This window comes from Protopterus annectens, chromosome 3.part1, assembly GCF_019279795.1.
Source record: "Protopterus annectens isolate FY-2018-M chromosome 3.part1, PAN1.0, whole genome shotgun sequence".
Taxonomy (NCBI): domain Eukaryota; kingdom Metazoa; phylum Chordata; order Ceratodontiformes; family Protopteridae; genus Protopterus; species Protopterus annectens.
Window position 1 is genome coordinate 1,356,307,163 of NC_056732.1, and position 13,759 is coordinate 1,356,320,921.

Here is a 13,759-nt window from a genome sequence, read left to right on the forward strand (position 1 = left end):
ACAAATACATTTCCTCTCTTCTGCAGATGTATGTATTAAGTTCTTGTAGATATTACTTTGCTTTCTGATACATCATCATTTTATTTAATAACAGAGAGAGGAGATGTCATCTAAACCTCCACAAGATCTATATTCCAACTTATTGCTGTAGAGGTTAGACTGGGTGTATCACATTGCATGTTAACCTCTGTAACGATATGAATAGCTTTGATGTTATATACCCATACATTTTACAGTTTCAGTAGTTCAAAAGCTAACAGCAAAATGTCATTTTTGTTTGATTCAAATTTTTTGTTTGTGTGTGTATATATATATATATATATATATATATATATATATATATATATATATATACATATACACCAGGGGCTCTTGTTTGAGATTTTCAGAATGATTGGTATAAGGGACACTTACTAAATGGATTAGAATAATATATATGTAACTCTTATTTGGCATGTTGGTTAATGAATTTACCATATAAAAGTCCAGAATACAAACGTGCACTAGGTAGGGATGCCTCCCCCCCACACACACACACACACTTCTCTAGGTCTGATCCTCTTGGTAATAGAGGAACTAGTGATACTGGTCTGTAAACAGCTTAGGAACATAGTAGATCATGGACATGAGAGTATGGTTTAGAGTACATGTATATGACTGTAGCCTAATGACAGAAGACATTGATGGGATCCTACCCATGGTTTTGGAGGTACTTCAGAAATTTACAGTGGCATCAGGATTAAGCTGTGGTAAGTAAAAGTATTGGGAGAAGAAAGGGACCATGCATTCAGATTCAAGATGTGGAAAGGGCTTCATTCCTGGGATTGGAAGTGTACCATATGTCATAACATATGGTTAAGTGGCATATTCAAGATTTACATACTAAAATTCAAAGATTATCATAAAGGTACCAATGTCCAGTGAAGCAATAAAGCGACAGAAACTAAACAGTCACTTTAATCAACAAATACCAAGTACACTGTAAACATGAACAAAGCCACCAAAGAATTTGAGCATTAATGTCTCCAGTCTTACGTTTCGTTTAAGGAAACTTCATCAGATGTGGGCCAGATTCAAAAAGCATTCATTTATATGCCAAGAAAATGACATCATTAAAAACTAACCAATTACAATTAATTTTTCTAATAATTTAAAATACATAAAAATTCATATAGAAAATACATAAACCTATGTAACTGTGTGTAAACATTAATAAACATCATTCAAACTATGATAAGTAAGAAAATTCCATATAAATAAAAAAATCCTTAATTGATAAGTAAACTTAAAATACTTTAAATGTCATTGTATTATTAGTGTTAAAAATGGTCCTGAAATCCCTCTACTGGTCAAGGTGTGAATTACATCTAGTAAATACTAAAAGAGAAAGAGATATCATGATTTGTTTGTCTTTCGGCTTTTCCCGGTTAGGGGTCGCCACAGCGGCACTCCGGTCCGCTAATGATTGGCAGTTGATTTTTACGTACCAGCTTGCCAGGCCTGACACACAACCTTCAGCAGATCGCCCATTCACGCATGTCTCCACACAGAAGACGCTCTAGCTGAGAATCAAACCGGACAGCGTCTTACTGTGAGGCGACAACGCTACAGCAGCACCACCACCGCGGGTATAATAAAAAACAACCAGAACACCTAGTTAGATCTACATGTTTGTAAAAAATACCTGTTTAAAACATTTTTTTTTGTATATAAAATACATTAAAAGCACCAAATGTTACAATTGATGAATCTTACAATTTAGCAGCTCTCAACTTGAGCAAGGGAGCTATAGAAATATGTTCATTCAACCCTGGCCACTTATTGGCCTGTAAAGTCATCTGCCACCAATGCTCCCTGTACTCAATTTTCTCTTCCCACAAAACCCTTCGTCCATCTATTTTTATTTTTTCTATTACTAAGAACAAATAGTGGGCTTCTGAATATTCCTGGAGACGTTAATGTTTAAATTCTTTGGTGGCTTTGTTCGTGTTTACAGTGTACTCAGTATTTGTTATTTTCTGTCGCTTTATTGCTTCACCGGACATTGGTACCTTTGTGATTTATTAGTTGGTTTTGGTACCTTTTGGCTACTTTTTTTGTTTAAAATTCAAAATTTGTTACAAAAGGAAAATTGCACATTGAATATTTTAGCTGGAAGAATTAACTGAGAATGTTATGCTTATGCCACATTTTTGACTCTAGTAACTCGTCCAGTATCTCATCACAAGTGTCAGAAAGTACATGATTTCTTCTAGTAATATGTAGTGGGAATTAGGGACTAGAATAGCAAAATGATGGCTAAGGACATTAAGGATGAAAGAATGGTAGGAAATGCCTTGCATTCTGACTCAGACATTGGCTTACAACCTAGCTCATTGAATCAGATTGCAAGAAGAAAATAACAAATAGGAGGAACTGCAAATACAGTGAAAGTATGTAGTGATATTTGGAGGGATAAATTAGAAGCATGGAATAGAGAGTTGATCCTATATTGGGATATGGAGTGCAAAACAGCAGGCATTGAGGAAATCTGGTAATATAAAGGTTAAAGGATTGAGTATATACTGAATGTAGGCAGAGAAGTATGGAAGCATTACAGTATTAGGAACTGAAAGCAACTATGACATGGAAATGGGGAAAAGGGGATCTTTCTGTTCCTTTTAACAACTCCAAGACCTGTTTGCACTTCCAGACCATCAGTGGCTTGCTTATGCACAGCTATGCAATATCCCAATAAAACAGATGAGAGGAAAGCTTTAAAAGAACAGACTCCACAGCAAGAATGATTGAATGTGAAAACATGTCAAGGGGATACTGTCTATAAAAAATTATGCAGAAAAGGTCACAAAGTGCAATCATTCAGAGACAAAGGAATAGATAATTTTCAAAGTATACTGTGAGATAGTCTGGGAAAACTGCTATTCATCTGGGAAATGGGCAACTTTTTTGGAACAACAGATGGGGAATTTGCACTTCTAGTATTTCACATCACAAGGATTATTTAGAGAAGGTAGAGCTGGTATGATGGATGTTGGAGATGAGATACTACGAGCTGGAATGGCACACATGTTCTGGGAATAACAAATGACTGAGAGCAGATTGCAACAATTTTAAAAAATAATGGGCAACATTTTCGGTAAGCAATCACTATGGTCCTGGGTGTTTGGAGGTCTACATTTGGGGGATTCAAATAACTGGACAATAAGAGATGTGTATCATCTTACAACTGGTTTTAGTTACTACTCATTTGTTTGCTAAATAATGGAAAACTAAGGCTCCTGGAAGTTTTGGGGGGCTGTATAATGACATCTTGAAACTGAGAAGAGCAGTCAGATTTTTACAGATCACAGCATTCCAATCTTCTGGAAAAAAATGTTTTGGGGTTATATCTGACTGATAAATTAAGAAATGTTTGTATGCTTTGTGTGGCTGCCAAAAAGTGACAGATGTTATATAAATTAATTTTTATTAAACTTGTTTAAGGACTACTAAGATTACAGTTATTGTTTTTTTTTCTGTGTTGTAAATTCCAATAAAAAGAATTTAAAAATGTACCCTAGGTAGAACCAGGTCATTTACCAAAACAAGTTCATTCCTTAAATAAAGTCAGAAATGGGTGATTATAAAATCTTTTCTCTTAATCTGAAAAAACTTCTTTAAGCAATCCCAAATTCTTTCTTGTGACCATAATTCCATAGAATATCAGAGGGAGAACTGCTGCTTTTAATAATATGATATTATGGTCATTCTCTTAAGGTACTATGAATGCAATAATATAAGGCTTTTCAGATCTTATCTGTTCTCATTCTTGTAATCATCAAACTTCCTAGGGCATGATCAACTCCATATAAGGCTTTACGGATCGTTTTGATTCATGCTGTTGCAATAATCGTATTAGTGGTAATTTTGGCATTCCTCCTAAGGTACTCTCTAAATTGTATGAGGTTTTACATGTATCTATTCTTGTGGTTATATAGTCTATGTTTATTGCAAATTTCATGCACAGCAAAAAATATTCTCAAGTAAGTGACTGGAATGTTCTAGCCATCCCATCTTTTTCACACTTAATTCTACTTGGATTTTACTCTTATAACCTGATTATGTATATAATTTAGTTTTACACCGTTACTTGAAAGACCATAAGCTGATATGAATTTGTAAAAAATAACCTTTATTTCAAGTCTCCTTTGAGGTTGTCATAATTAGCAGATTTCAGCACATCCTACATATGGACACAAATCTCTTCTGACTCTTGGCAAGTATCTACTTAATACTTTTGTTCTAAAATATATTATCAATATAATCTTTAAAAATATATCCTTGTCTTGCAGCGTTTTTAGGATCACATTTTAAAGATTTTTCATTGATATTTCCACCTGTGTCTCACATAGTGTTAGATGACTGACACCATTGTTACAATTTATCTAGAAAATCTATGGTTATCCAGAACCTTTTTCTATCCACATTATAAAAACACCTTCAGAATCTACAAAGAGAACAGATAGACATTGGGAAAATATTTTAATATACTTCAGTATAATGCGCTATAATGTAGTAATTCAAATTATTTTAAGTAGCGTGTGTGTGTATATGTATGTGTATGTGTGTGTGTGTATATATGTATGTATATATATATATATATATATATATATATATATATATATATATATAAAAGCATTCACTCTTACAAACTGCAACCATATATAGAGTTTTACTATGAAAATGTTGAAATACAAAATCTTGAAGATCAAAATGTTGAGATTATAATATCAAAGTCTGCAGGACCCATGTTAGCACTCACTCCTGGCTTCACACCCTTACACGTCCCATGTTAGCACATATTTCTGCATCTGCACTGGTAGGAAGTTTCAGTATTTGAGATTTTTTTAATGCTGTGGTCTTCAGCATTTTGGTCTTTTGATATTATAGCCTTAGAAGATTGAAAATAAAAAATCCTAAAAGATATCAATATATATATTTCAAAAATCCAAGTAGCAAAGTATATCCTTGTCATAGTAAATCATATATCTCCCTCTCTCACACACACACACACACACACACACACACACATATATATATATATATATATATATGTGTGTGTGTGTGTGTGTGTACATACATATATACAGTTTACCTTATTTGCCATCACCCTCCTGCCAGCTTGGCCCATTCATTCCCCTTCAGAATGATAGCCAGTACAGAGGAGCCATCAAATAGGAAGCCATCAGGTTTTTTTTTTGGGGTTTGTGTGTTTATGTTCCCAATGCCCTCACAACGTCCCTTGAAACTTTCTGCAGGAAGATGTGTAATGGGTGTACCACAGGGCTGTCACTTGCTGCTGCCAGTTATGTAAGCTTGCAAATGACCCCACCTCTTGGAATGAGTACATTCTGCATGTTTCTCCATCTCTCCACCAGGAAGTTACATTATGTGGCTGGATATATGGCCCTTCCCCTTCTCCCTGAAAGAAGTTAGCTGGCATAGACCCTTCATTCCTTTTCCTCCCATTCCAGCCTCAGCAGGCAGACTAGTTGCTAATCAAACTTAGGATGCCTAGGTTGTCATTTGGGCTTTTTCTTTCTATACCAACAAAGGCAGCTAGTTTCATAAATATATTGAAATAATAAACAAGCATCTGCCATTGCCTTTTTTAAAATGTATGCAGGTTGAACACTATATTGATTGCAACACTTTAAATATTTGGCATTGTAAAGGGTCAATTCATTATGGGATTGCCACACTTTTGTAATATTGGTACAATTTTTCCCACAACCCAGGATTTTTGAAAATTTCTTTAATAAATACAGTATCTGAACTGATGTAGTAACAGCTCTGATATATACATTTATGAATTTTGGTTTTTGGCCTGATATTCAAGCCTTGGCAAAATCTGTAATAAGTTAACTTCCTTTTTTAATTATATTTTTTCCTCAGTTCTTTCTGTTAATTTTTTTCATTAAAGCTCATCTAATGTACTCAATCTTCACAATCATGTAAAAATTGATTCTTTAATACAGCTTCATCAAGAATGCTTTATTGTAATATTTTGTCAAAATTTCACCATATACACTCCACTCACTATTTTGAGATTTTTCTTATGCAGTTCATCATGTCATTCCTGAAACTTTTGCAATATTTTTAATAGAGTCTATCAATACTATTGTCCCATCTGCATTCTACATAGTCTAAATTATTTTGCTGTATGAGCTGTCTATAAAACGCTCAAACTTTACATCATTTTTAAATCATGGGTGCAGATTCGTACACCTACATAAAGTGCTACTATCGTGTATGCAGTGCACCTTGCATAGTGTAGTGCCTTATTTTGCATTCATTTAAATGGCAAACAAGGGTAAACAACAGAATATGCTAATGAAAGCATAAATAGCTGAATTACATGCTAATTAACCAATCCAACATGGAGGAGATATTCAGGAACCTATAAAGTAATTGTGTACACCTTAATGTAGCCATTTGTCCTGAAATCCAACAAGGTGTTAGGGGTTGTTGCTGCCATCATTAACCTGTATGTGCAACAGGCTTTAATAGAAGGTGCTGCTGCTGCTGATACTGACACACATCGGCCAAAAAAAAAAAAAAAGAAGAAGAACGAGGGTGTTTAAACCCTGTTTGACTTATCATGGACTGCATGACACAGAAATTGTAGAGCAGTACTGGGTGGACAGGGAAATATGAAACCTCTCCCACCCTCACCTGAAGTCCCAGGGAAATCCTGGAGAACCTATCCCAGTGAGATAAAGGTTTGGGTAGCATTATGTATACCAGTTACAGGTACTTTTCAGAAACCCACAGGGGATATATTAGGGATATCATAGGCCTCAGCATCTAGAATAGTTTCTAAATGCAATGCTACAACATGTAAGGGAGCAGATCTGTTTCCCATGCACCCCAGTTGAAAGAGCAAGAAACATGCAGGAATTTTATGCAATTGCACACTTCCCTGATATTTTGGGGAACCTAGGTTGCACACAGATACAGAAATAAAAGCCCAACCTGGTGAACAAGGAAGGAAATACATTAACAGGAAAGGATACCACTCTATAAAGTGTCAGGTTGTCTTTTATATATAATGTCTGTGCAGGTAACCCAGTTAGTTTTCATGACTCACACCTGTGAGCTGTATACAATGGCATCTAGTGTGGGATGCAGATTATGCATTGGAACCTTGGCTTATGACACCCATGAGAAACACAACCACACTGAGCAAGGATACAGTAATGCCCATGCTCAAACAGGGAATATCACAGAATGTGTATTTGGCTTGCTCAAATCAAGATTCCAGTGTCTAGACACAAGAGGCACCCTGCAGTATGACCCAGCATCCTCTACCCAAATACTCACAAATCTGTACCATGTTGCACAATATAATTTTCAGGAAACCGCTTCAAGAAGGACAAGGGGCAGGATCACAGTTTCCAAAGAAAGGGACCAGCAGGTACATATGAGGAGCTTGAGGGAGAACTACCAGCTGCAGATGGTGCTGGCAGACATAGGTGTTTGCACAACATGCTATGACTGTGGCTAAGAGGCAAAGGATAGCGCACAAACTGACTACCTAAGTGAAAACCTAAGATCCTAAGCACATATAAATATTAAAACTGAGGGCTGCAAAAGTCCACAATCTTTACGTAATCATTTAATGGCTGTGTTCTGTTATCAGCAGACAGAAACAACCCCCAAGTACAAACCTTATAGATGCATCATTAACAATGTCAGTGTGGAACCTATATGGAAAAAATGAGGTATATAACTGATTACTGCTATATGCAAATACTTATATGTCCCTAAGCTGGAACATGTCTCTGGAGTACTGTAATGTCTAACCTTATGACTGATGTTTGCAATATACAGCTATGGATTTTGCCCAGTATTGTGCAGCAAGCATTTTATTTGACCACTTTATATAAAACAGTGAGCAAGTCAATGGTAGCATCATTTTCACAAGTATACTAATAAGCAATACTTAAATATCTACTTTGACTACATTACTAAGAATACTAACAGAAATATGAGGGTCAACAATTACATAATCAATCATTCACAACTGAGTAGGAACAATCAATAAAAACTTTTCTTCTGCAATATATTTACATTAAAACGAGCTTCTTGAGTAAGCAAGCATTAGCTATCCACTCTGTGCATCAAACATATATATGCAACCCTAAGTCACAAAGAAATGTGCAAAGGGCAGGACATAGTCATCATAACTTGCATAGGGTAGGGAGGAGGTACAAGAGGGCAAGCTTGACACCAAAGAAGTGAGTATGTGTAACACTAATGTATTAATTAAGTATCCAATTGTCTTGGGTAGTAGCAAGATATATATATCCCTCAACAGTATAGTGTTTAAATAATTTGTGGTCTACCACATCTGGGTGTGGATACCACAATCTCTGATGGAGTAGTGGGAGTGGGATATTGCACCTCCAAATCAGCTAACATTTGACAAGGTAGGGCTCTCCAGTCATGTCACTGCTGGACAGAGGCACAACAAACTAATGAGCACATTATTTCTAACATAAGGGGTGGCGTAAGCCACATAACCTTGGTCTAGGCTTATAAATGCCTTAGGGCAGATAGCCTAGTATAAACCTATGAACCTATGTGAATACCAACCCTCCTCCAGCAGACATTCCATTATAGACACTGCCCAACTCAGTGTCCCATTCATCCTGTCCAAGAAGTCACTCACATGGTTCAGGTAGTCCTGCACATCAGAATGTACATTTAGTACTCTCAGTTTTTTTTCTGAGGCCTTGGTGGAACATGTTAAGTACAGCAAGAAAGTACAGAAAACTGATACTTAATATAATGCCTCCATGACAGCCCTACATGTACATCATGTGGCAGCTACTAACACACCAACATCAGGAGAAGGGCGGACAGCAGGCCTCTTCTGAGCACCATTACCAGGCCACCTGAGTGGAAATTCACCCTCACAGTGGCTTTGGAAGAATAAACGTGTTCTTCATTTGGAATAACCACACAACCCTGATCAAATCTGTCAAACTATCCTGTGTCTGAGGTCTCTGTGTCATGGGTATACTTCGTTATATTGACTGTGTCCAAATTATGAGCAGGGGATGTTGGAGGCACAAGCTCAGTGTCAGACTGAATCCCGGAACTCCCAGACTGTGTCTCTTCATTGCTGTCATCAACATCAGAGTCTACCGATACACTGATATCCATGGTAGCAGTTCCGCAGTGCCACTGGGAGGATCACCTATGATAACAAGTAAACTCAACAAAGAGAGAAACATAATACAAACTGATCAACCTTACATTAAGTATCAGTTTTCTGTACTTTCTTGCTGTACTTAACTGTTTTCTGCCTAAACTCAGATTTGCCAGCGTTTATTGTGATTTAAAAGCTCGTTTTTTTCACATATTGTACTTATTTGACTGCCTGCACTTTTAAAAAGTAGTTTTTTGTTTAAATAATTTAAATGTTATAGGCTACACACTAAAGTGCGATAGCCTTTTCTGATCGTTTGTAGTCATTTAAATCTGTTTTAAGTGTATTTTTTTACTGTTTTTGCCTTATCTTTTCAAAAAAACTAAAAAATTCCTTGTTTCCCTGCCTTTCTAAGCTAGTACAGTCCAGTTTTCAGGCTAGTGCTGAATTCATGTCTGTGATACTAGTTTCTGAGTTGCTCATACCTTACTTGGATAGAAGGAAGTTTCTCTGTTCACCTGTGAGAGAGTGGAGCTTTGAGCAACCTATCTGTCCCTGGAGGAGTGGTTTCAGCCCAGACGTTAGTAGTTTATTGGACATTTTGGGCTAATTTCTATCTCGTTCATTTCCCTACTATAAAAACCCTGTTTGCATGGTTTTGCGCACTGGGCAGCGCCGGTTAGCCACGGTTAAATTATTCCTGGCTCCACTAAGTCTCCTCTTCAGTTTTTCCCTTGAAACTAGTCTAAATCTCAACCTAAGAACTCAAAAAGCATCCTACAGCCCAGCACTTGCTCAGACCTAATAGCAAGCACTAATATACCCTGACACTGATTGCCCAGCAGGGCAAGGCTCTTTATTCACCCTCACCAACTAAGTGACTAAGCAGCTCACCCTACTATTCAGGCATGACCAAAGGGCAATTTCAGGTGTACTCTCCAGTCCAGCTGGTGAATCTGGGTATCCTGAGGCAATGTTACAACTGCCTCATGTACACAGACAACCCTCTCCTCCTACCACAAAACACTAATATATGCGAGAGATGCAATTATACAGCCAAACTGGAAGCTAAGCTGTCTCCACCCAAGACTGGAACAGACAGTCAAGAGGAGAAGGGTAACACTTGCACCACACCTCCAGCTGCACACAGACCTACTAAAACAGCACTGGCAAAAAAATACACATAAATACACAAAATCATACTCAGAGGCTCTAAATAAAAACCTGCAAAAGCATCAGAGACCTCCAAAGCAGACACCCAAACAACCTGCACCTCCAGTCACAAACCAGACAACACACAAAACACAAAATCAGTGTGCCGAACAACCTGCACCTCCCGTCACAAACCAGACAACACACAAAACACAAAATCAGTGTGCCGCACAATCACAGCCCTTAAGGCGAAATAACATACCCAACACACTAGTAATAGGTGACGCTATAGTCAGGCACACTGACATCCCACTCACTAGGCTGGACAAGCAGAAGGTTACTGTTAGCTGCCTGTTGGAAGCCAGAATCCGCCACATAACACAAGCACTCGGGTCACTCCAGAACAAGTACAAATATGACTCTGTCATTGTTCATATTGGTGTGAATGACCTGACCTCCCTGGACTACATGGAAAGAGACATGGAAGAGCTCTCTGATCATGTAGCCCAGGCTGGTATGACCCTGACCCTGAGTAGCATCCTGCCCTCACCAAGAATGATACCACAGTATAAAGAAAAAATGATCAGTTTCAACAATTGGCTAAGCTTCTGGTGTCATTCAAAGGGGATCCCGTGTCTGTCAGCCTGGGACAACATGCTCGACAAGCTGCATTGCTTCGCAAGAGATGGCTTGCACCTGTCACCCCTAGGCTTTCAAATACTGGCCAAGGCTCTTGCTGCCCACATAGTGCCTTTTTAGGCAAGGCTCAAAAGTCAAACCCTCCTCCGTAAACAGCACAATTAACAAAAAACTGAGGGTTATGCTACTCAGCGCCAGGAGTTTAACTCTCAAAATGCACGCGCTCGAAGCACTCCTCAGTATGGAGAACGTCGACATCTGTGCAGTAATCATAAAAAACTCGACCAAATAGCTACTGTAAGGAATTCACAAAGTCGCTGGAAACACTAAGTATTCCACTAATTTTATTAAAAAAGGTTTAGCGAATAGGATATACGACCATTTGTATGCAATCAGAAAGGGTGATGTCAACAATGCCCTATATAGACATGTTAGGGACAGTCCAGGATGACAAACCTTCAGATTTGCTTTATTAGATGTATTACATCCCAACCCTAGGGGTGGAAATCTGAAGGTTTTGTTAAGTGAGAGAGAGGTGAAATGGCAAATCACTTTAAATGCCACAGTAAAACCTGGAATTAATGATAATATATCTATTAAGCCTGTCATAGAAGCAAGGATATGCATTTGAATAGGGTGGGAGTTGTTTTAAATTAACATATTCTTACATGAAAGTATATATATTTTTTTACGTAAATTATGTTTAGTTTTACAATATTAGTGGGTAACATATGGCTCATTTTTATCACAATATTCATAAGCGGAAATGCGTTTTTATGTGGTGGAGGGATTTTTTCAATTGTTTTACATTGCAATTATTGCATTGGTTTACCATTTTTTAAGGTATAAATACATTTTTAGTACATATTATGTTTGAAGAGGAAGTGATGACATTAGGAAGAGGGGTGTGATGAAATACGTGAATGTTATTGGTGTTAGCATGTATTTAAATGGATTATTTCATTCATTTGATGTTCTGATGAAGTCTAGTTTACCTAGATGAAAGCGCTAAACCTTTTTTAATAAAATTAGTGGAATACTTAGTGTTTCCAGTGACTTTGTGAATTCCTTACAGTAGCTATTTGGTCGAGTTTTTTATGATTGTTGTTGCTACTTGGACATTCGATTAGTAGTTGCCTATCTGTGCAGTAACTGAAACCTTGGTTCAAGGCTCCAGAGAGCACCCAAGCACTACCAGGCTGCAACCCATACCACACGTTTCGGTCACAGAACATGGACCGAAACACAAAAGGAGGGGCTGTATCCATATTCATCAAGGATACCTACACCTCCAGGGTAATGGTGCAGCACGATACCTCTGAGATCATCAATGTGCAACTAGCATTGGTCAAATCTCCAATGCAAATTGTGGCCTGCTACAGATCACCCTCCATGACCCAGGACCACCACTCCACCTTTCTGGGGACGCTGGAAAACATGAAGGTCCTACCGAACACCCTGATATTGGGCGATTTCAATTACCCTACCATTCACTGGGAAAACTACTCAAGTACAAACTCCCAGGCCCAGCGCTTCCTGGAATTCATCAACTCAAATGCCCTGGATCAGCTGGTAAACTCCCCTACCAGAGGTGAAAACATATTGGACATGGTCATCCCCAACATGGGTGACAGGTGTTCCACACCGGAGGTCAACCCGTCACTGGTTAGATCAGGCCATAAACTAATCACTCTGAATGTCCACACCCCACCACCACCCCCAGCTAAGGAAACTACAGTAAAAAACTTGTCTAAAGCAAACTTCATCTTACTTAAGACAGAGGTGGTAAGTTTCACAGCCCCCACGCTAAAGGGTAACACTACCCAAGATGCAGAAACCTTTACAAATGCACTGTATGAGCACCTACAAGGATGCATGGATCATGCCATCCCTAGCAAAACCAAGACTCACTCCTCTAAGAGAAGGAAACCAGTTTGGTGGACCCCTGCCATAAACAGACTATACAATAGAAGGAGAAAACTAGTTTAGAAAAAAAGCAAATCCCAAGAAGGAAAGACATCCCTGATCAGTATCAGTAAGAAACTAAGGTCCCTCATGAAATCATCCAAGGCTAACTTCGAAAGAAAAATAGCCAATGATTTAAAAGATAACCACAAAGCCTTCTTTAGCTATGTTAAGAATCTAAGTGGCAACTCGCAGATATGCACTGAACTAGTGCAAAATAGCACAAAATGTACTGAACCTACTGATATTGCCAACATCCTGGCAGATAGATTAAGTGCAAACTTCACCCCCCCCCCTCAGCTCCAAAAGGGCCCACAACAATACTGGAAAAGTGTAGTGTCCCAAAAATCACAGACGCACAGGTGAAAACCCTTTCAAAAGCCAAAAACACAGCGTCAATGGGACCAGATGGTGTCCCAGGCTGCGTCTTGCATGAACTACTGAATGAACTAACCCCCCACCTAAACACACGTTCAATCTCAGCCTCTCCACAGGCTACGTGCCCATAGAATGGTGCACAGCAACGGTTATTCCTGTCCACAAAGGAGGAGCCACAACTGACCCTGGTAACTTAACACCCCATAAGCCTGACTAGCCTGGTCTGCAAGGCTATGGAGCACATCATCATGGAACTCATTAACAAAGACTATTGAGAACCTTCAAACACTTGACCCGATCCAGTTCGGCTTTGTTAAGGGCAGATCATGCCTACTAAACCTGGTTGACTTCTTTGAGACAGTCACCAAGGCTATAGACGAGGGAAAGCTGTTTCACACAGCCTACCTTGACCTCACCAAGGCTTTCAAT